At 47.9% G+C, this 22,594-nt stretch overlaps 1 protein-coding gene across 1 annotated transcript in view; it reads left to right on the top strand.

Annotated features, from left to right (window-relative positions):
* NCAPD3 (non-SMC condensin II complex subunit D3) overlaps positions 1–22,594 on the top strand; it is a 1,141,478-nt gene that overhangs the window by 901,923 nt on the left and 216,961 nt on the right. The window lies entirely within an intron of this gene.

The following is a 22,594-nucleotide window of genomic DNA, read 5'->3' as shown; positions in this document are numbered from 1 at the left end:
CTGCCATGCGCCTTGGGGCGACCCGGACCTGGTGAGTCCCCCGTTGGGCGAGGGCCCTCTTTGACTTTTCCCAGCTTTGTCTGGGTGTGTGCCCCTCCTCTTTGGTCTGGGGGAGACCGTGACCGGCCAGGAGCTTGGCGCTGTGGCCCCCCCTTGGAGGAACAGTATAGTGGTATTGCACGTCGCGCCTTGCCACCTAGTGAGGGTGTCTGCTGGGATCTTGTGGCCCCCCTGGCTTCTACGCCGGCACCCCTTCCCTCCAGACTGTTATCCTGTTGTTGGATGTTCTCCTGTACTTCCCGGCGCTGTCTTGTCATCGACACCCGTGGGGGGGGCCTGTGCATTCCTGATCTCTTAGAGGTAGAGTGGGGCGTGACCTGAGTTTACTTTCCACCCCGGTGTTTTACAACGTGGGAGTCCTCTGTACCTTGCCTGGGCCTTCAGCTCCTCTCCCAACCGCTACGGCTCTGGCCTTAGCTGTTCTTGGCCTCCTGGTCTGGCCTTCACTGGAGACCGTTCTGGCCACATCACTTCTTCCCGTCCTCTCCTTCGTGGGCAGTGGCCTCCCTCATCTGGAGCGGGTTGCCTGACGGCTGCTGAGGTGCATCTGCGGGGTCCTTGGACTTGGAGCGAGCGGCTCTTATGCCTGGTGTGTGGCAAACTGATGGAAGGAATCCTGCTGGCCCCCCTTTCGTCATCTCCCCTCCCCCCCTCGCATTGGACCTTGGTTGCTCCATCTGGCGAGCTTGCACTCCGGCGCCCCTGCCTCCCCTTAGGGGCCCGTGGAACTCCTGGTCGCCCTCTGCCTCATCCCTTGGCTGCATACCCTGCGTTCTGCGGTGTGGGCTCTGCGAGGCCATGACTTGCACGAAAGCAGTAAAAGACACGGCAATACCCCGAAGGATAACCCTGTTGCAGCACTCTGGAACAAGCCTGGCTCTGCGGGCCCTGGTGATATGTCATCAACGGCAGGGGGGGGCCTCTGAGCCCGTCACTCAATCCTTTATGGCTCGTTTTATGCAGGAAATGAAATCCGAAATTGGCTCACTCCGCTCAGTTCACTCTTGTGTCAGGGAACTCAGGAAGGAGGTTAAAGTGATTGGCGAGCGGGTCGATGACCTCGAGAAAACGGTGGACGCCCGCACGGAGGATCAGGAGCAGCTTTCGCAATGCCTGACCATCCTAGAGGAGCAACATATTGATCTTGAAATCAAGCAGGAGGATTTGGAGAACCGGGGCGTCGCAACAACCTGCGCTTCCGAGAGGTGCCTCTTGGAGCTGAGGGAACGGATATCATGACCTTTGTTGCTGACTTACTCCAGGACATACAGGGCGACGATGATCTCACTCCCCCGGCACTTGACCGTGTGCATCGCGTCTCGGGCCCCCCTGGCCGCCCTGGACTAGTCACTGACATACTAACCCGGGTCCCCTTCATCACCGAAAATAAGGCAATCCTCAAAGCAGCATGCTCAAAACCAGAGCTCAAATACAATGATGCCAAGATCCAGCTCTTCCAGGATCTTTCACCCACTACGCTACAGCGAGGCCGGGACTTTAAGCCTGTCACGGACAAGCTGAGAAGTCTGGGCAGCCGATACCAGTGGGGTCATCCCGTTGCTCTTATTTTCCAATGGGAGTCCAAACGCTGAGTGATGAGATCTCTCTGGGAGGCTGCACAACTACTCGATCTCTCTCCTGTGCGATCCAATAGCCCTACCAGATTGCCCCACCTGAAAAGGGAACCAACAAACTCACAATGGACACAGATACGTCGCCCCCACCGCCTGTCTAGACCCGATAACGGGGCCTCCTCGCAGGCCAGGCAGGATATCATACAGCACATCTGCTCGATGGAGGAGGGGTGCTCCACCTCGAGTTCTCGCCCCGCAACACCTTAACCAGATGCCGCCTACCCCAGGGCTTCACGGCTCTCCCTGATTTGTTTACTGGCCTCTTGAAATGGACGAAAAGGTCTTGCGTTCTCTTGCACGGACTCTCCCCAGCATTGTTAGCGCTTTGGTGGCGGCCTCGGAGCGCTCACCAGGAAATGACTCCTTGCCTGGAAACCCACCCCCTCGCCTGCTCCTTGGAGAGTGACTCCTCCGGGATGGCTTGTGCTGGTGAGCCTAGCCTATCCCTTATCTGGAACAGGACTCTACGGCCCTGTTGGCTGAGTTTGCTACATTGTTTTTGTCTCTTCATGCTCTGTCGTCCTGATCTTTTCTTTCTTTCTCTTCTTTCTCCCTGTCGGGAGGGTACCACTTTGCGGCATGGGACTATCTCTTCTTACACTGGGGCGGCTCCCCTCTCCATTCCCCATCACCCACCTCCCGTTGTTTCTTTCTCTGCTTCCTGCTCCTGGCCTCACCACTTGCTAGTCATGACTAACGTGCCCTGCTTGAAATTCCTGGGGATTCCGAAGTGATTCGCAGCCTGGATGGCAGGTTCTTTAAAGTAGCGGTCAGAATTGGTGGTAGGACCATAACTCTCTGCAATATTTATGCTCCCAATCAAGCGCAGGACCGTAACCTCCGGGGGACGTTACAGGAACAAGTGTCGGGCACAGACTCCTCTCTCATCATAGGGGGTGAATTTAATCTAGTGTGGGATGCTAACGTGGATCGCAGTGATGGCTCATTCCATGGGGTGGGGGCCATGTCCTCCACCTTAAAAAAACAGCTGAAGGACTTAGGCTTGATAGATTCTTGGCGTTATCACTCTCCTGACATACGCGATTATTCATATTACTCCCATGTTCACCGTTCCTACTCACGCATTGATTATTTTTTTTATCTCACATTCCCTGATTGGTGAGAATCTCTCGGCTTCTATGTCGGATTTCTCGGTCTCGGATCACGCCCATATTGAACTTCTCTTGTGTGATTTGTCGACTCCTACGAGCACACCTGCCGCGCTGGCGGCTCCCTCCGCATGTCCTTTGGGACCCAGTTGATGTTGCAGAACTTCGTCCTGCCATTATTTCTTACTTTGAGACGAATTACATACCTCATACTCCCTTCCCTGTCGTCTGGGACGCCTTTAAGGCCACCATCTTCGGGTATATCACATCCATAGCAATCGCCCGGGCGCTGGAGTCACGCCGTCTTGAAACCACTCTCTCCCGTGACATAAAGGCACTCGAGAAGCTCGATCAGGAACAGCCACGGGTTACCCACAAACGACGCCTGGCGATGCTCCGGGGTCAGCTTCGTGCACACCGCACCAACAAGACCGAGCGAGCCCTCCTATCGCTAAAGCAGCACTACTATGAGGGAGGGGATAAGGTGGGCACTGTTCTTGCTCGGTGATTATGGATGCGAGCGGCCAAAGCGCACATTGCCAATAGTAAGTGCGCTTATGACACTCGTGCTACCACCGAGGCAGCTAAACTTCAAGCTTTTCATGCATATTATTCACATCTCTACACTAAGGAGATGCCCCTCCCCGAGCATATCCAGGCTGTCTTAGATACTTGCCCCTGGTCCCCAATAAATCAATACCACGCACAGCTGCTTGAAGAACCGCTCTCCCAGAACGAACTCGCTGGTGCTCTGAAAGACCTCCCTCTTGGAAAATCTCCGGGTCCGGACGGACTGCCACTCTTCTGTTATCGCATCTTTCTCCCGCAGCTCCAACCGCATCTTCTGTGACTTTTTAATTCCTTCATGGACACGATAGGTCCATCTTCATCTATGGGATTGGCTGAAATAGCCTTACTCCCTAAGCCGGGCAAAGACCTGCCTTTGCGCCTCTTTTCGCCCTATTGCGCTTCTCAATACAGATCTTAAAATAAATACCAAAATCCTAGCCAAGCGCTTAGACCCACACCTCCCAGGCCTTATAGATCCCAACCAGGTCGGTTTTATTCGTCACAGACTGGGGGCAGACAATGTGAGACGAATAGCGCACCTTGTTGGGAAGGCGCATCATTGGAACATACCTGCCTGCTTATTGTCTCTTTACGCGGAGAAAGCGTTCAACTGAGTGGATTGGACCTTTCTCCGAGCGGTCCTATGCAAAATTGGACTGGGCCCCCTGATGGTGGCCCGCATCATCGCCCCTTACCTTTCCCCTACGACTCAGGTCTGGGTTAATGGCCAATTCGCCAACCCCGTCTCGATCCACAGAGGCACGCGACAGGGCTGCCCCCTCTCGCCCCTCTTGTTCGCCCTTGCGGTGGAACCTCTTGCTATTGTGATTCGCCAGGCGCCCAACATCCATGGCATCCCCCTTGGAGGCCAACAACATAAGGTTACCCTGTTTTCAGAAGGTTACCCTGTTTTCAGACTATCTCCTCCTTACGTTATCTCAGTCACACGCATCCTTGCCCACCTTTTACGCTTATTCGAGCAGGCTTCTGGTCTTAAGATCAATCATGACAAATCCTGAGCCCTGAACCTCACCATTCCGGTAGAAGAGCTCCCCACGCTCCCGACACTGGTCCCTTACAGATGGGCCCCTCACTCCATTAGATACCTTGGACTCAATCCCCCCCTCGCCACCTGGTCACAAGCCAACTGGCAGGAATGCAGACGGTCTGTGCTAGAGGACTTGAGAACCTGGAAGCCCCTCTCCCTCTCATGGCTGGGCCGCTTACACGTGTTTAAAATGTCCATCTTACCTAAAATTCTGTATTTATTTCAATCTCTTCCCACCCCTATCCCGCAACATCAGATTCTCAGCTTGCAGGCCAAATCCACTAGGTTCATCTGGGGAGGTAGTCGACCGTGTTTTTCTAATAAAATTCTCATGTTACCCCGGGATGGGGGCGGGGTCTGGCCTGCCCGAACCTGGTAGAATACTATTTGGCATCGCACTTACGCTTCATTTCATAATGGATGGCATGGGAGAGTGAGAAGGTGTGGTTCCATATGGACAGGGTGGTGACTGGGCGCACTATATGGGACCTCCAATGGCAGCACCGGGCCTCACGCTCCCGCAGCGTGTTCATAGCTCTCCCCACCAAGACTGTCCTCGACATCTGGGACAAGGTAGCCGTCCCCAAAGGCCTCACTACCTTTCCTTCCTCTCACACTCCTATAGCTTGTATCTCTCTCTTCCCGCCTGCTTTGCACCCTCCTGTATTCTCCGAGTGGCTGTATGGCGAACAATCAGGGACCTTTATGCAGGAGACACATCTTACGAACAATGCAAACAGGAGTTTCAACTTCACGAAGGGGCCCGACTGCAATATTTGCAACTGAGGCACTGGTTACGCGATGCGTCTTTGACCCAGGCAGCCACACGTGCCCTCACTCCCTTTGAGCGGCTGGTCCGCTCTTTCGATAACTCCAAGGGCCTCATCTCCCGAACGTATCACATTCTTCAGCACCCCCCGCGGGTCGCCTTGCATCCATATCAGTCTCGATGGCAGTCTGAACTGTCCACGGACATCACACCCGCACAATAGGATCGTCTTTGGCGCGACATCCCAAAGGTTTACCGGTGGATCTCTCAGCGGGAAACTGCATATAAGGTTATGACCCAATGGTACTACACTCCTCACATGCTACATAAGATGTCCCCTACATCACCTCCTCTCTGGTGGCGATGCTCGACCTCCACCGGAGACTTCCTTCATATTTGGTGGACCTGTCCACTTCTGGCCACTTACTGGAAAGAGATCCTCAGCCACATTAAATTGGTTCTTGGCATCCCCCTGCCTGAAACTCCAGCCACTGCTCTACTGGGTATCAAGCCTGATAATTTGCGCACACTGACATGTAGAGACTGGCATATCTGCCTTCATATGCTGGGCGCAGCTAAACAACTCATAGCTCTATACTGGAAAAAGGCGGAGACTCCTCCAGTCACTATCTGGTTCACTCGCCTCTGGCAAACCATGGCGATGGAACTTCTCACTGCACGCTTACAGTCCCGTGACACACACTTCACCAAACTCTGGCAACCACTAATTGATAATTTCTGTAAGCTGGAACATGCCCGCTTTCAGCCCCCGACACTCCGGGACTTACGCCTTTTCGAGGACACTGTATATCCCCCTGCCTCTGACACATTCGCCTGACTCCAGCGCCAACAATTTGTACTCCATCGCCTGTTGGCCCAATCGGGTGAACTCACCCTCACATAGTCTCCAACCCTCTTTCCCCCCTCCTTTCCTAGTCCCCCCAGCCACGCTCTTTGCAATAACCATTCCTCGTGCTCTACCCCCCTATTCACTCTTCTCATTCTCTTACTCGCTCTTTCTCTCCTGTTTCTCTTATTCCTTCATTCTCTTCCTTTTAGTAGTAATGGGGGACTTTTTCCCTCGTATCCTCTCTCTTTTGTTTACTGTTCTACGTTTGGTATCGTTTGGTTTATGCAGCTCTTATTTGAAGGAGCTCTACAACTTGCCACTACCACATATAGCTGCTACACTACGCGGCCGGCCCTGCCTGGGTTGTAGGTGACTTGCTGTGTAATCTAACCTTCTTGCATAGTCTCATATTGCCTCACTCTTGCTCAATGCTCAACTGTTTAATCACGCGGCCGGGCCGCTGAAGGGTTGTAGGCGGCATGCTGCGTATACACTGAGTCGTCTCCACTTCTTTATTTAAACAGATTTTCACCGAAATGTGTGTTCATATCTCCTTACGTAACTACGCCTTTCTTTATGTTCCAATGGGACCTTAACTTGGTCATTGCATATGCAATTGTTTATCCTTTCCTCCTTTAAGACTTCTACGTTACATAGTCCCAGCGAGTTACCTTCTCTCTAGAAGTCTTTTCTCCGAACAAGAATGGTCTATACCAATGGTTGTTGCTTCTGTTCTTGCAATACGTCCGTTGAAGCATTGCTTGGTGCTCTCTCCATCTTGGATGTGTTTTGGGATTCCTCTTTCCTTGTGTTTCTTATGGCAGGTTTAGCTCACATGCTTGTTTTCTGCAATAAGGAGCACTGGCTTAGTGGCATTGGCTGTTGTCCTTGGTCCTTTAGCCTCATCCAACCATGGTTCGAATTCCATCAGAGGAGCTACGTAGTATTTGTTTCTATGGAGTGTTGTCTTCCAACACTTCTCTATTCCACTGCCATGGTAATGTTTTTCCCATGCTTACCAATGTCTTACTGACCTCAGTTCCCCATAGGCTTTACTACTGTCCTTCTGGCAAGGTGTTGGAAAGTGCCCCTTTTTGCATGATTACCCCCCACTTTTTGTCAGATACATAATGCACTTTGATTTGGTGTGCCCTGCCAATCAGGTTCCCTGGGCCTGTGTTCTTTCCCAAAGCTGTACCTTTGAACCCCACCATTGGCACATCCCTGGCCACAGGTAAGCCCTTAGTAAAAGGTTCCATGGATACCAAAGGCACTGTCACCAGGGAAGCCCTCTAAGGGTTGCAGCACCTATTGTGCCACCCATAGGGGCCCTGTACCTTTACACCCACACACTGCAATTGCAAGCTACGTATTTTGGTGCACAGAAAAGTGAATAGTTAACATGGCACACATCCCTGTGTGCCATGCCTGCAATCCACTGCCTGTGGACTAGGTAAGCCTCCCCCCTAGCAGGGTGCACTAGACCACAGGTGACGGTACAGTTGCATGAGCACTGCACCCCTATACTGTCTAAGTCCATTCTTAGACATTGTAAGTGCAGTAAATCCATAAGGGAGTATATGGTCTGAGAGTTGGTCATTACGAACTCCACAGCTCCATAATGGATTTATTGAAAGCTGGGAAGTTTGGTAGCAAACTTCTCAGAACATTAAACCCACACTGATGCCAGTGTAAGATGTAATGTGAAAAGCACACAGAGGGCATCTTAGAAATGCCTCCTGAAAATCGACCAGCCCTGGTGTGGTTCCTGAAAGGCTGCCCGCCATTTGCCACCACCAAACAGGTTTCTGGACCCCTGGGTAGAGAGCCTCCGCTCTCTGGGTCCAGAAACAAAGCTCATCCTGGGCAGAGCTGGCATCCTTCCTCCCCCAGGATGGACTGGGTCCACAAATGGGGAAGCTTCAAAAGCTTGTCGCCTTTGTAAGCTGTCCCTGCCTTTTGCTGCCCACAGCAACTGGCTCTCACCGGTTCTGACCCCACTTTGGGTGGGCAATCAGCGGAAAAACCGTGCCCACCTTTCTCAACCCCACCCCTCAGGTGGGGGAGGTGAGGTGACGCACACATCTCCGTCCCATCCATCTTGGAGATGAGGGGACCCAACCAAATGGGAAGAGGCTTATGCCCTCCTCCCTCTGGAGGGTGGCATAATAGGGGATGTGCTCCCCACAAAGAAGGAACCCATTGATCTCGACCTGCACATCCCTGTAACGCCCCTAAATTTAGTATTTAGGGTGACCCAGAACCTTGCTTCCTCAGATTCGAGGAAGAAAGAAGGACAGAGGAGCCGTGCTGACTTAGGAAGAGGAGGACACCTACTGCTTTGGCCCCAGTCCTACCGACCTGTCCTGACTTAAACCTGCCTACAATGAGAACCCCAACTAGGCCAGCAGCCCCCCCAGAGCCCGGAGGACCTGCCCTGCACTCAACTTGCAGACTCTGTCTCCCATGAGCATTGGATTTGCTCAACAGAGACTCCAAGACCAGAACCCCGATGTAGGCGGCTCAGCGGTTCTGCATCTGAGGTCCACGGCCCGAGTTTGAGCACCCCAACACCACGAGGTGGTCTCCCAAGCGATCCCGACTTGGGATCTGGTGATCTCTTAACTCTCCCAAGCTTCAAGCCGATGCCTGCAGCCTCAACCTGATGGGTCCCTCCGACCGCGATTGGAGCTGGTAAGAAGATCTGATGCCAAAAGGCACACCTGCACCCGATGCCCCATGGCCTTTGGTGCCCCAACCGGCGTCGACCAGGCATCCCCCAAGATCCCAACTTACCTCTCTAGCTGGTGGTCTCCTTCAGGAAGTCTCCCCGACCAAGCGTTCAGCATTTTTTCCGAACCGGAGATTTCCATTCCAATCCACGGGGTCCCTGACATCCTCTTGGTACTCTGCATCCGGCCACCTCCGTGCTGCTGGAGGTGCAGCTCCTGTGCTGATTGTTGGGCCCTGCATTGCTGGTCCCTACCCTTGGAGCTCATGAGCAGTCCCTGACCAAAGGCCCCCTTAGCCCCATGGGCTTATGTTGGGCCCCTGCACTCTGCACCCGGCCTCCCCGGTTTCCCTGGTGGTGCAATTTGGGTGACTCCCTAGACCTTGGGGAACCTTGGTCCTAACTCCCAAAACTCCCACTTGCAAGTTGAGTACTTACCTGTGAAACCAATAACCACTTTTCTCCCATATGAACTCATGGTACGTTTTTTTTTTGCCTAAAATGCGATCTCGAACTGCTGTTTTGTTTGGAGAAACTGCAAACCTCAAAAGTCTTACTTACCTTGTATTGTGAGTTCTCCGGCATGGTATCTAGGCATACCACCCTGAGTAGTCGATGTAATCGTAAAGTAATCCAAAAGTATTCCAAAAGTAATTACTGTGTAATTTAAACTGCTTTTTGGACCAAAAGCAACCTGTATTGATTGCAAATCAATTCCCAATTGCACTTCTTGAAATGTTCTATGATTGAAAGTATATTTGACCTACTTGTAGGAAGATCTTTTTGGCTCTAGAAAATAAACCTTAAGTATACCTTTTTCAGGTCTGAATTCAGTCTGAGTGTGTACCTTCAGCCTTGATTGAGTGACTATAATAAATGCTTAAAACACCCTCTGGATAAGCCTAACTGCTCACCCACACTACCAAAAAAGAGAGCTGTTAGTACTTACCTAATTTACCCTCTGCTATACCTCTGTGAACCCTCGACTCTGTGCACACTATATCTTACTTTTGTATAGTATATACAGAGCCAGCTTCCGTCATAAGGCTTCTCCCTTTCGCCACCTAGATTCCTAAGACAGCCCGGTTGCTCTATCACATTCCAGACCAGTTATTCCTATTTAGGGATCTTTAGTGGGATCACTTCCCAGACCCTCCTCCAGGGATGGTATTGCTTGGGCACCTAATTCAAAGAAAAGAATTCTGCGGCTAAATGTCTCTATCAGATGAATGAGTTACTTACCTTCAGTATGGCCTTATCTGATAGAGACGAGATGTAGCCGCAGATTCCTTATCGATCCTCCCCGTTCTGCAAACTGGTTCCTCCTTTTATCTACAAGATTCCTTTCTTAGCATTCTAATTCCTTTCATTAGGACTGAGTAAGTGTTTTGACAAAAAGGTGACTCTTTTTAGGTACACTTTCCATAAGCAGTTGGTAGAAATGGCTCCGCATTTGTGGCCCGAAAAACAGTCACAAAATAAACTGAGGTCGGGGAGGGCTTATATGGACTCCGTCAACATCACACCCGGTGAATGACAACGCTACGGAGTCGCTAGATGCCCTCCACCGACACGCAGGGGTACTGCTGTAAAAAAAATAATGAAATAATCGGAATCCAGTCTGGCACCTTGGGAGAATTCAAAGGTAAGGAATCTATGGCTAGATTCTGTCTCTACAAAATACGGAGTTACCGAAGGTGAGTAACTTATTCTTTAAAGCCAGTTTTTAATTCCAGTTATAATTAGTTAATACAAATCACAATTGCATTGTTTCTAAAAACATTGATGAAATGCCTACATTTTGGTATTGGAAAGAGAAAATAAAGGAGCAATTGGTGCACATAAGCATTACCTTTTCGTTAAAGAATTTTGACACTTGTGTAAGTGCTACAGAAAACAGAGCCATGCCAGTTAGGCAGATCACTAGATCACATATTCACTTAGTGCGGCAGCGAATAATGAACACAGCGATGCTTTTTTGTGTTTTGTATTAGAAAAATATTTGGGATACAACTCAGCTTTGCTCGACATCAGATCTTAAGTTAATTTTTTTTCTAGCTGTAGGAAGGTCATTTTTCTTTTTAAAAGCGTGATTACTCTTCAGCCTCATTTTAAGCAACTAGACTGGCACTTTGATAGTCGTCGTTCTTTAACATTTTTAGTTAAATTTGTGCATTAATGAAGCAGTTGACAGTTTTATAAATTTTACACAGTCAGCCAGCAGAGCCATGGAAAAGACATTTTGTAGACTAAAATAAAGTACCATGTTATACGGTAATCACATTTTCAGCTTGCAACTAATTTCCAGATTTATCAACCATCTGGTTAGGGCCAACAGCAATGCTCTGATAGTCCATCCAGTAGCCTCAATTCATTTTGTCCTTGTTGAGGTGGAAAACAATTACTGGAAGGATGAAGACAGTTTTGTGTTTTGTCTTACATATCCATATATTCACACCAAATAGGAGTCTAACAAGTGAGAAGATGTAGAAGGTGGGAGTCTACTGAGGGGGCATGCCAACGGTCTAATTAACTGCTTTTATGGCAGAGATGGGAACAAACTTGAGATCTTAGCTTATTAAACGGACTTCTAGAAATGCATTAATCACCTCAGCAGTTGCTTGGATCACCTCTGATGCCCTGTGGTGTTTCTTAGAGAAAAGATAGTGTTGCCATAATTCAGGTTTCTGTACAAATTTGATGAATTTAGTGAATTTGCTGGTTACCTTTTTGATGTCTTGCACCTTCAGTTTTAAAGATTTAATTCAACATTGAGACCCTTTCCATTGACCTCAACATCTAGACCAACAATGTGGTAGCCCTCGGAGAGGAGATGGAAAGTGATAACAACTATGTTCCTATCACCATAGCAGTAGATAATACCTGTCGAGATTCTATCAATGCCCTGTGCCTTAATTTATGATCAGTGACATTTTATAACAACTGTTATCAATGTGAACAAAGACCTAGTTCTAAAGCATTAATCCTTCCCTTTGGGGGTTGGTCATTCGGAGAAATTTCTAGATCGGGTAATTCCATATTACATGTGGATACTCCCAGTCAGTTCCCTGTCTTGCTACCTGGCAGCACATTCAGCCGTTACTCACTTGACCACATCAAATGGTTCTGCTCCACTTCACCAGACAGTTCCCATTTCAAGCCGCAGGCCTGTTCTCGCCCAAAGTCTATGTCCCTGTTTAGATCCCTGCCTCGTCTAAGGCCAATGATGAATCCAGCTGCAAACACATAGGGTCAAGGAAAGATTTAAATCTGGGCCCTGCAAATTCAGAACCTTTACTTTACTTCAGTCAAGCCCTAAAAGACACTCTAGCTTAGGTGCGGGCTAAGCCCTGCTCTGCATCTGTTTGTTGCTGCATGGCTTGACATCACAGACCTTCCACAGATGACACACTTCTTGTCTCCAAACCAAGCAGTCTTCTCTCCAAACCTAGGTACTAGGCATATTGATGCCTTTGGCTAGAGGGTATTCTTCATTATTGTGGTCTGCCTGATAGACAAAAACACTCTCTCCCTGTAGGATATGGCGAGTGAGATTTTGGCCACCCATCCGGGGGAGTTTAGAAGTGTCTTCGTACAAATGGTCTATGACAAGCAGGATGCCACCAATCACATTTAGAAGGCCGTATTGGATACTACAGATTGTGTAAACCATGCTGTGGGCACTGCTGTGGTTATTTGTTCACCACACAACTGTGTGCTGCAGGTTTCTCAGGAGACATGCAAGCATCCTTCATGGAAATGCCTTTTGTTGGTCCCACGCTGCTTGGAGGCAAAGTGATTTGAGACTTGGACTTGTTTGAAGACAGCCGTTCTACAGCCTGCCCTAGGGCCAGCTACCCCTGGTCCCCCAGTTCTTATCCTCTACACTAGAAATTCTGATGGCTAATTCTAACTGCAGATTCCTCACCATTAGAATTTTCCACCGATTGAACATGAAAATGACCGAGCAGGGCTTCCCTGCACTCTGATATCTGTTCCTTTTTTCCTACACCATGCAACACGCATCCGGAGCACCACTTCCACATTAATCAGGCTTCTGACAACTCCTAAAAGTAAAACCAGTGTGCTAGGCGATTATGTAACCTCATACAACTATAGGTTTCAAACCACGACTATAGGAAACAGAGGACATGTCACGGACCTGCACAAGGTGATTTTCTGGTGTTTGAGCTCTGGACACGAGTAGAAGTCGTGCAACAAGTGCACCCAAAGGAGACCCGCAAAGCCACGCTGTATGTTGCCGTATACAAAGTAGTTGTGGGCCTCGCGTAAGTCCTGCTACAAGTCGAGGGTGCAGGCTAGCTGCAGCTCTTCCAAGGTCGCTCCCCCAAGAGGTCATATATGCGGTCAAAGTCTTGGTTACTCCAAGACCAAACATAAACTCAAGAAACTAAGCAGGTCTAAACCCAGTCCTGCCTCCCATCTATCGAAAGACAAGGTTCAATGGCATCAAGATGTTATTTGGTCTCCCTCTGGATCTCCAGTTGCAGAGTTGAATCCTCAGTTGGTCTCGGTGAGTCCTTAATTTTCCAGGCTATTCATGGAGGCATATCAGATTTAAGGCATTTAAGTTGGGCAATATTGCAGATATTTAGTACTCTTCTGGTACACCTTTGGTCCCCTAGAATCCACAGGGGCACTCAGTTTGGTTACTCCAGCAGATCTGTCCTTGGTGCCATATGATCCCATTGGACCGTTCACGGGTTCTGTATCTGCTCCGGTACAGATTTCCTCCTCTGCTCCACGACCTGCGCAGGTTCTTCCTTCTGTCACTGCCGGCGGGGTATCCAGTGCTGGGTCCGATGTCTGACACCTTAATTACTAAGGCACAATACCGACCTATGTCGCGCTATGAAATTAATAAAGTGCAACGGGTCTCCTTCAGCCGGGTTGTTTGCGCACCCATGTAGGGCATGGATCGTGCATGTTTAGAGGACGTGTGTTGATAGTATGTGACACGGGACCGAGGTCATACTGAATCCATTTTGGAATTTCTACATGAAAGTGGTACCTAAGAGCCCAAATAGCAGATTTGAGCTGTAGGGGTCATATGGCCATTTCAGGGATCCTCTAGGACATTCCAGGGATCTTCAAGGACATTCCAGGGATCATTCGTAGTAGACAGATTTTTTGATGTGGAGGAGAGGAGTCAGAAAACCCCTTTGAAGATAAGGGGTGTCATCCTGCTCTTACCTGGCCTGTTGATTCACTGTTAAGTGGGACAGAGTCCTGTTAAGTGGGAAGTTGGGTCACTTAACAGCTATTAAAGTGGGATAACCTCTTTCTTAATTTTAATTTTTGGCCTACCTTTGTTTTGGGTTTCTTGTGATAGGATCTTCCCATCTACGACCCACCTTTCTGCTAGCATTTTGTTTTGCGAAGACTTTAAATCGACCACTTTGAAGACTGGGTAACACTGAATTGTCGACTTGTATTGGTTGTCTTATTGAGTTCAAATTTTCTAACCCTACTAAACCGCCCATAGTAATCATTGGACTGCTCGGTTCTTCTACCTAAATGGTCAAGTGCAGAAGACATGTACTTAGTGCTCAATTATGGGCTCAGTCAATCAACTCTGATTTGTAGAGTGTGGCCAATCGCCCATGAGGGTATCCAGGCACTGGGTTCTTGCTGGGATCAGTCGAAGAATAGAAGGAAAAAACAAGGAGAAAACACTGAAAACGGGGGAAAAGCAAGGAGAAGGCACTCAAAAAATGGGGGGAAAGCTGGGAGAAAGCAATGAAAATGAAGAAAAGCGAGGAGAAAGCACTCCAAAAACTGGAAAAGGGCATGGAGAAAGCACTAAAAAAAAACAGAAAAAAAGGCAAGGAGAAGACGGGTGCTAGAGCGATGCGGCAGCACAGGGAGAACTGGCCTGGGACCTGCTCAATGGGCTCGCGCTGCGGCCTCCATTAAGTAGGTCTTAGGAGAAGGGAGGGGTGCTCAGAGGTGGTGGGTGGGGGCTATGCGGGAGGTGGGTCAAACAAGCGGTAGGCGTGAGCGTGAATGAGGGAGAAAAGCAGTGAAGCGAGGAAAAAGCAAGGAGAAAACAGTAAACTGGGCAAAGGCATGCGGAAGACAGGAGCAAGAGCAATGCAACAGCACAGCGAGAGCTGGGCCTTGTGTCTGCTAATGGGGTTGCGCTGCGGCCTGCTTTAAGTAGGTCCTGGGATGAGGTAGGGGCTCGGGGAGGTGGTGGGCGGGGCTAGGCAGTAAAAACGAGCAGCAGCGTTTAATGAGGGGGAGACAGTGGACAGGCTCAATAGTAAAGTTAAGGCCCAGAACACCAGTGGCAAAAGGCTCTGATTGACGCATTATGATTTAATACTTTTGTAGGAAACTGGCTTTGTATATAATATACCAAAGTAAGCTATAGTGTGCACAGGGTCCAGTGGATCCCCAGAGGTATAACCGATGCTAAATTAGATAATCACTAACAGCTCTATTTGTGGTAGTGTGTGTGGTCGAGCAGTTAGGCTTATCAGGAGGGTGTGTTAAGCATTTATTGTATTTGCTCAGGCAAGAACTGATGGCACGCACTCAGAGACTGAATCCAGACCAATTCGGTAAGTATAAAAAAGGTATACTTATGTAATATTTCTAGAACCAAGCAGAACTTGGCACAGGTAGGGAAAGTTTACTTTCAAATGCAAGGCTGTACACAAAAATGCAGTTGTAGTTCAAATTGAAATCGTTACTGGCTTGTATTTGCTTTCAAAACAGTTAAAAATACTTTGGAATTATGTTGGATTACTTTTGGATAACTTTTTAGTTACATTGACTGCTCTGGGTGATATGCCAAGGTATAACTCAGTGGATCCTACAATACAAAGGTAGGTAAGACAATTTACTTTTCAAAGCACAGTTACTTTTGTCCCATACAAAAAGCAGGTCGACACTTGGAACGTTTCAGAGGAAAAAAACACAACATGGGTTCCTATGGATAAAAAGAATGTTATTAGTTTACAGTTAAGTAAACGACTTACAATGCTGGGTTTCTAAGGTTATCCCGAAGGTTTGGCAAGGTTTAAGTTGCCACTCTGAGTGCACCAGAGCGGCCGGGTGCAAAGTCCCAATGTTAGCCAATGGGGCTAGGCAGCACCTCTGTTGGAGGCTGCTCACTGGCAGGCCACTCAGTCTTGGAAGCCAAGTACCGAGGGGAAAGGGGGTCCCAGGTCAGCACCAAGTCCACACCATCAGCGGCGCTGGGGCGGCTGGGTGCATGGTGCTTTGAAGGTGTCGGAAGCCTAATGCAATCCTATGGAGGTTGCCGGTTTTAAATTTTGGCTGCAGGCTCCGTCAAGGAAGTCTTCCAAGAGGAAACAGCAGCAGGGCAGGTAAGTTTGAGGGCTCGCGGACGTAGGTGCACCTCAGGTTCTCTTCTCCAGGGCACAGGGCGGCCGGATGCAGGGATGCCTTATGAGGTTGATTTGGGAAATACCGGGCCACTTGGCAGGTTGGGGGGGGTGTCTACGTGCGACATCGGCAACCCACGGTGGACTTGGACTCTGGAGCGCTGGGGGACCTCGCTGGGACCAGTGGGTCACCTGGACTCGGACCGTAGGCGACAGGTGCAGTGGTGGTTCCAGGCGTTGAGTTTCTTCGTCCTCAGCAGGCTCAGAGTCTGTTTTTGGAGTTTATTTTGAACAGCACTGCTGTTCGCAGGAGAGCTGGTCTTTGTTGAAGGCAGTCAGTCCTCCCAGGGGTTTTAGTGGTCGATGGCTGCAGGAAAAGTCGACTTTTGGCGCAGGATCTCTGGAAACTGCAGACAGGCCAGTAGGGCTGGGGCCAAGTCCGTTCTTCTCCACAGTCTCCTCTGCTGTGCAATTTCTTCCGTCCTTCGTAGGCTCCAGGAATCTGCAACAGCAAGGTTCAGGGTCGCCCCTAAAACTAGATTTAGAGGTGTTCAGGTTGGGACCAATAGGTCCCTTCATGGGGGAGAGAAGACGCCCTATTAAGCCACCCTCCAGTGGGAAGGGGGCATGAGTCTCTCTCTAATTGGCTGTGTCCCCTCATCTTCAAGATGGAGGGGATGAGATGTGAGCTTCGCCTCGCCTTCCCCACCTGAGGGGTTGTGAATGGTGGGCATACCTCTCTTCCTAACTTGGTTTTCCTGACGATTCTCCTGCCCAAAGTGGGGATCAGAACCGGTGGGAGCCAGTTGCTAGCGGCATTAAAAGGCAGGGTCAGCTAACAAAGGCGGCAGGCCTTTGACGCTTCCCCTACGTGGACCCAGCCCTTCCTGGGTGAGGAGGCACTACACCTCTGCTCAGGATGGGCTTTGTTTCTGGACCCAGAGAGCGGAGGCCCTCTACCCAGGGGTCCTGTCTGGTGGTGGCAAATGGCGGATAGCCATTCAGGAACCTCACCAGGGCTGGTCGTTTTTCAGGGGGCATCACTAAGATGCTCTCTGAGTGCATTTTACATTAAACCCCCCCTTGCATCAGTGTGGATCTAATGTGCTGAGAAGCTTGCTACCAAACTTCACAGGTTTCAGTAAAGCCATTATGGAGATGTGGAGTTTGTAATGACCAACTCCCATACCATATACTCTTTATGGCTTTATTGCACTTACAATATCTAAGAATGGACTTAGACACTGTTGGGGTACAGTGCGCAAGCAACTTTACCCTCACCTATGGTCTAGTGCACCCTGCTAGAGCGGAGACTTACCTCCCCGCAGGCAGTGAGTTGCAAGCATGGCACACAGGTTGTGTGCCATGCCGACTGTTAATTTTTCTCTGCACTAAACCATGCAGCCTGCAATCGCAGTGTGTGGGAGTTAAGTTGCAGGGCCTCTAAGGGTGGCACAATAGAGGCCTTTCTTGGTCACAGTGCCCTTGGTACCCATGGTAGCTTTTACAAGGAGCTTACCTGTGGCTTGAGATGAGCCTATTGTGGATTCAATGGTACAGTTTTGGCAAAGAACACAGGCCCTAGGAACCTGATTGGCAGGCTCCCAGGGCACATCAAGTCAGTGCTTTAGAAATCTGGCAAAAAGTGGGGGGGTTACTGCAACAGAAAACCACTTTCCTACAATTTTTATCTGCAGATTGCCCCCGTTTTGAATGTCCTCAGGTGCCAGACTGGATCTGGAAACTCAAAAGGCAGTGATCCTGCATGCCCGTAGGTGATGCTGTAGGTCTCTGTCAATTCATTTCCACTCTGGAAGTGATGAGCATAGCTGCATAAAAAAATCATCCATGCACACGTCAGTTTCTTTTGTTGTGTCCTCAGAAGTGGAGGCCAAGGTAACTTGTTCATCAGAGTCCACTAGTCCATGTCTGCCCTTGGAATTGGAAAAGGTTCCCACAACCACCATTACCTCAGTGGTGAGGCTATGCTGGATTTTGTTCGAAGGAATCCTTTATTGTGCTTCTAGAGGTGCCTGGGACGCAGGACTGCTAGCATTTATTCTTTATCGGATTACTCAGTTCTTGTTGCCTCCCACTTGCACAGCTGTGGTTCTTCTTAATTGGTTCAGCGTACTGACCGAGGAAGTGGGTGGTGGTAAGCCTTCTTAATATGTAGCAGCTGTGTGCAGAACACTAGTTTTAATTTACAATGATGCTTATGTCCGATCCTTACATGTTAATTGTCCTCTGTGCATTCACTACTGTAATTTTGAATGCATGCTGTGTGAGATTGCTAGGGGCACTGGTGGCAGCATCGAAAGTATGTTTGTTCTTGCATTTATTGTGTTCTTTAATGTGCTAGAGGTATTTGAGGCTTTGTCTGTCACAGGCCTCCTGTCACAGATCACCACTGCAGCCGTGCTCAAGGTGAGGTTGTTTAGTGATTCAGAAATGGGCTGTGATTCTTTCAAACCAAAAACCTCCCGCCACATTACAACCTCCTCGTATTTCCTCCACCAAAGCAACATTTGGGTACAGTCTCCTCGCCACTGCTTCCCCGGTGCTTGTTCTGCACTGGAAGGGGATCAACCTACTGTGACTGAACTATTTGGGTGGTTGCCAAGCTACTCCAGTGATTTGTGGTCTCGCTCTCCAGTTGCATAGACCCACATCAGGTGTGCATGTCTGCACAAGTCGCCACACAGACAATGACATGTGAAGGTTAGGGGGATGTAATGTCATCATCCGGGTCCATGCTTGCTTTGTACAGCTATGCGCGAGGGGCTATTTCTTGGCAGGGCAGCGAAGCGGCATGAAGATTTGTTTGCTCAGACTCCCATCTTGGCTCTTCCACCCCGCTCCCCCAAATAAGGTTCAAGAGTTTATACTCTTGATGGAAAACTCCCAGCAAGCTCATCAAATATTTCAGCAGTTCAGAAGCAGTTCTGTTACTCCTCTCATTGACTTCCCTAAAAGGGAGTACATAGATACCTTCCTGTGCGGGAAGTTATCCCAAATAACTCAGATGGTTCTAGGACTACTCGCCGCATGATATTTGTTGGCCGCTGCTCTTGAAGGTGAGCTGTAACCAAGAAACAAAGCCTCTGTTTGTTTTCACAACCCACCTCTCTTCTGGAGGAGTTTTATTTTTCCCCTGTGTTTTTTTATATGGTGGTTGCCCCATACCCTATTCCTTTTCTAATGGGTGTGCCTCTCTATAGCCTTCTCTCAGGTAGACCTCTCCACTCCTGCAGCACACCCTCTTGCTTTTTAAGTGGCAGAGGGTGTGATAATTACAGTGTGATCACTGAAGAAATAACTACTGAAGTGGCAAGTAAGCATAACAGTTGTGATGTGTGTGGCAGTATGGTCCTCATAGTTTGACATTATGTGTTCTAGGAACTCTAATAGCAATTTTGGAACATCTTCCCTTGCAGGCAGGATTTCCAAGAGAGTGTTGTACATGAGATAGCAACTTCAGGGAACTACATGAGCTCTGAAAAGGACTTGGAGAAGGTTTTGTGTACTCCAATAGCCATATTGTGGCCCTAAAGCATTAATCATGGCTGTGCTTCACCCTGTACCTAAGCCTGATGCACAGAGAAGAATTTTTGATACTCCTTGTTTTAGAAACACTGCTTGGTTATCAAGTTGATCAAGAAATATGTCAGTTAAGAGTAAAAAAAAAAAAAATTCAAATAGACTTTATTCGGATTTCAAAAAAAACCATCCATAAAAGCACAGAAACTAAATTTAAAATACACATTTGATACTACAATTTTGGGCCACAATTTATAACGTATTAAATATAACTTACAAGAACAACAATGAAAATACAGTTATACCTTCTTGCTAAACTATGCATAAAACCATCATACATACAATATATAAAGGTGTGCAAAAAAGATAACTACTAACTTTATGAAGGCAAAACAAATGCAATACATTAAGTTTGTGCAAATCATGCTTTAAAGTGCAAAATGCATGTCTAGACAAAATTAATCAATTTTCAAAGACCTGCGTGAGCGTACAATTGCATTAAGAAAGCCACTAACTCTAAAAATTAATTCATCTGATCCCAGCATTAAAAAGTGTCTAAAAGCATAGTTGTGGTCAGTCAAGTCGTATTTCCTGCAGTAGGGGATTAGGTAATGCTTTGTATATTTCCTATAGAAACCACAGCCGAAAATAAAATGGAGCATACTCTGGGTTCCACCATGGTCACAAGGGCAATGTAATTTTTCCAAATTTTTAGTGTATCCCAGTGGAAAGCAGATAAGATTTACGATGCTCCTGTCCCTGAATCTAAATAATAGAATCCTGTTCCACCTGCCCAATTTTTTACGTAAATAGGGCTGGGGTAACGTCGGAAATTCAATATATGGTTCCCGGATTATTAAGTAGTTTATTGTAGATTGTTTCAGTGAGTCCACTCTTTCCCTCTCAATATGAAAGTATTGATAGAGTGCCCTTCTCACCAGGTTTTTATGGGAGCCGTCAATCTGGTCGGGGTCTGTAAAAAGATGACCATAATTGACACTCACAAGGCTCCTTTCTACCGCATTTATCCATGGGATTAAACCCGAGTTCTCACTTTTCAAACAATCCATAATAATCTCACGGGACAGGGAAGCTGCTGGGTTTTGCCAAATGCTTAACCAAAATAATGCAGGTCTGGCTCTTATAAAGTCCTCGATATAATGCAATTTTAATTCATTGTGACATACAAAGGTCGATGCACTAATAACTCCCCCCAGGATCTTCCAACAGAATCTATTCTCTTCTCTCTGTAGTTTTAAACAGTTCGAGAACCCCCAGACTTCTGCACCATATGTTCCAGTTGGGAGACATTGAGTCCGGTAGATTTGTAGTAAACTGGAAACCACATCAGCCTGACGTGGTTGATGGAGAGAGGTAACAGAATTAATTGATTTAGAGAGTTTATTTCTCCCCATTGCAACGTGGGGTTGCCACGAACCGCTATTAGAAAATAGCAGACCCAGATAAGGGAAAGTGCAAGTGCTTTTTAGGATGTTTTGACCTATCGCAATCTTTGAAATTTTATAATTTTTAGGGCCGCATGTCATTATAAAAGATTTACTAAAATTAGTGCACAACCCTAAATCAGACATATAATTGACGAATCCCGAGATTAAAATACGCAGAGCATTCGGAGTGCGGCCCATAAGGACCGCATCATCCGCGTAGAGTAACGCCGGGATAGGTTTCTTATTAATAATAGGAACGTCCTTTGTCAGGTTGCATAGAGAGTTAGTTAATTCATTGATGTATAATATAAAAAGCAAGGGGGCCAAGACGCAGCCCTGTCTCACCCCCTTGCCAATTAAAATCTCATTTGAGACCTCGCCTTCGTTATTTATTCGAACTCGGGCTTTCAAATTGCGATGGAGATTGGCCAAAAAGTGGACTAAGGGTTCATCTAAACCATAATTTAAAGGGATTGACCATAAGCGGGAACGGTTTACAAAATCAAATGCTGAGCTTAAGTCCATAAAACCAAAATACAAGGGGGATTGTTTGGCTCTTGTATATTTGGCCATTATCAGATTAAGGTTCAAACATTGTTCCACCGTACCAAGTTTGCTCCTAAAGCCCAACTGGCAACGGTGGATAATAGAGTTTTCATCTGCCCAGGTACTAATTTTATTAAATAAAACCCTTCCAAGGACCTTCAGGGTGTTATCGATCAAAGATATTGGTCGATAACACCCCGGGTCCATCCTGTTTCCCTTTTTAAAAATAGGTACAATAGTACTACTAGACCATGTCGAGGGGATGGATTTCTTACTCAAGTTGTTAAAAAGATTACAGAGTAAGGGGGCCCAAAAACATGTGTTCGATTTTATCTGGTCGATGGACAAGCCATCCGGGCCAGGGGCCTTGTTGCCAGCACTGTTGGCAATAGCTTCCTCCACCTCCTCTAATGTTATGACTATGGTACTGTCGGGGAAGATATCCTCGATTGGGTCTCCAACTGCAGCATAAAGCTTAGAGAAATGGTTGACCCATGAATCACCTGTAATATTGCAGTTTATCGAGATAATATTACTGCCCAGGGCTCTCAGGTTCTTTACTTCTCTCCAAAACCCAGTCGGGTCTTTTAGGGCAGCAGTTTTGGTGAGGTTGTCCCAATGGCTTGTTAGGAGCTCCTCAGTTCTAACTTTTAATGCATGTTTATATTTAAAGCGTAGTGATCTGACAAGGGACACGTCTCGGGGTTTGGCTTCCAAGGCCTTTCTTAGTTCTCTATTAGCCCTCGAACAATTGGTATCAAACCATCTATAATTGTTTATATTATGTTCTTTTGAGGGTCTGGAGATTGCCCTTTTTATAACTGCACATAAGTCACAGAAGGACTTAATTATATCAGGGCCACCGAGTGTTAAGCAGTTAGAGATCAATAAAGGGTTATTCCTAATCACATTA

This window comes from Triturus cristatus, chromosome 3_2 (genome assembly GCF_964204655.1).
Source record: "Triturus cristatus chromosome 3_2, aTriCri1.1, whole genome shotgun sequence".
Lineage (NCBI taxonomy): Eukaryota > Metazoa > Chordata > Amphibia > Caudata > Salamandridae > Triturus > Triturus cristatus.
The sequence above is the reverse complement of the archived record's forward strand: the minus strand, read 5'-3'. Positions and strand labels throughout refer to the sequence as shown.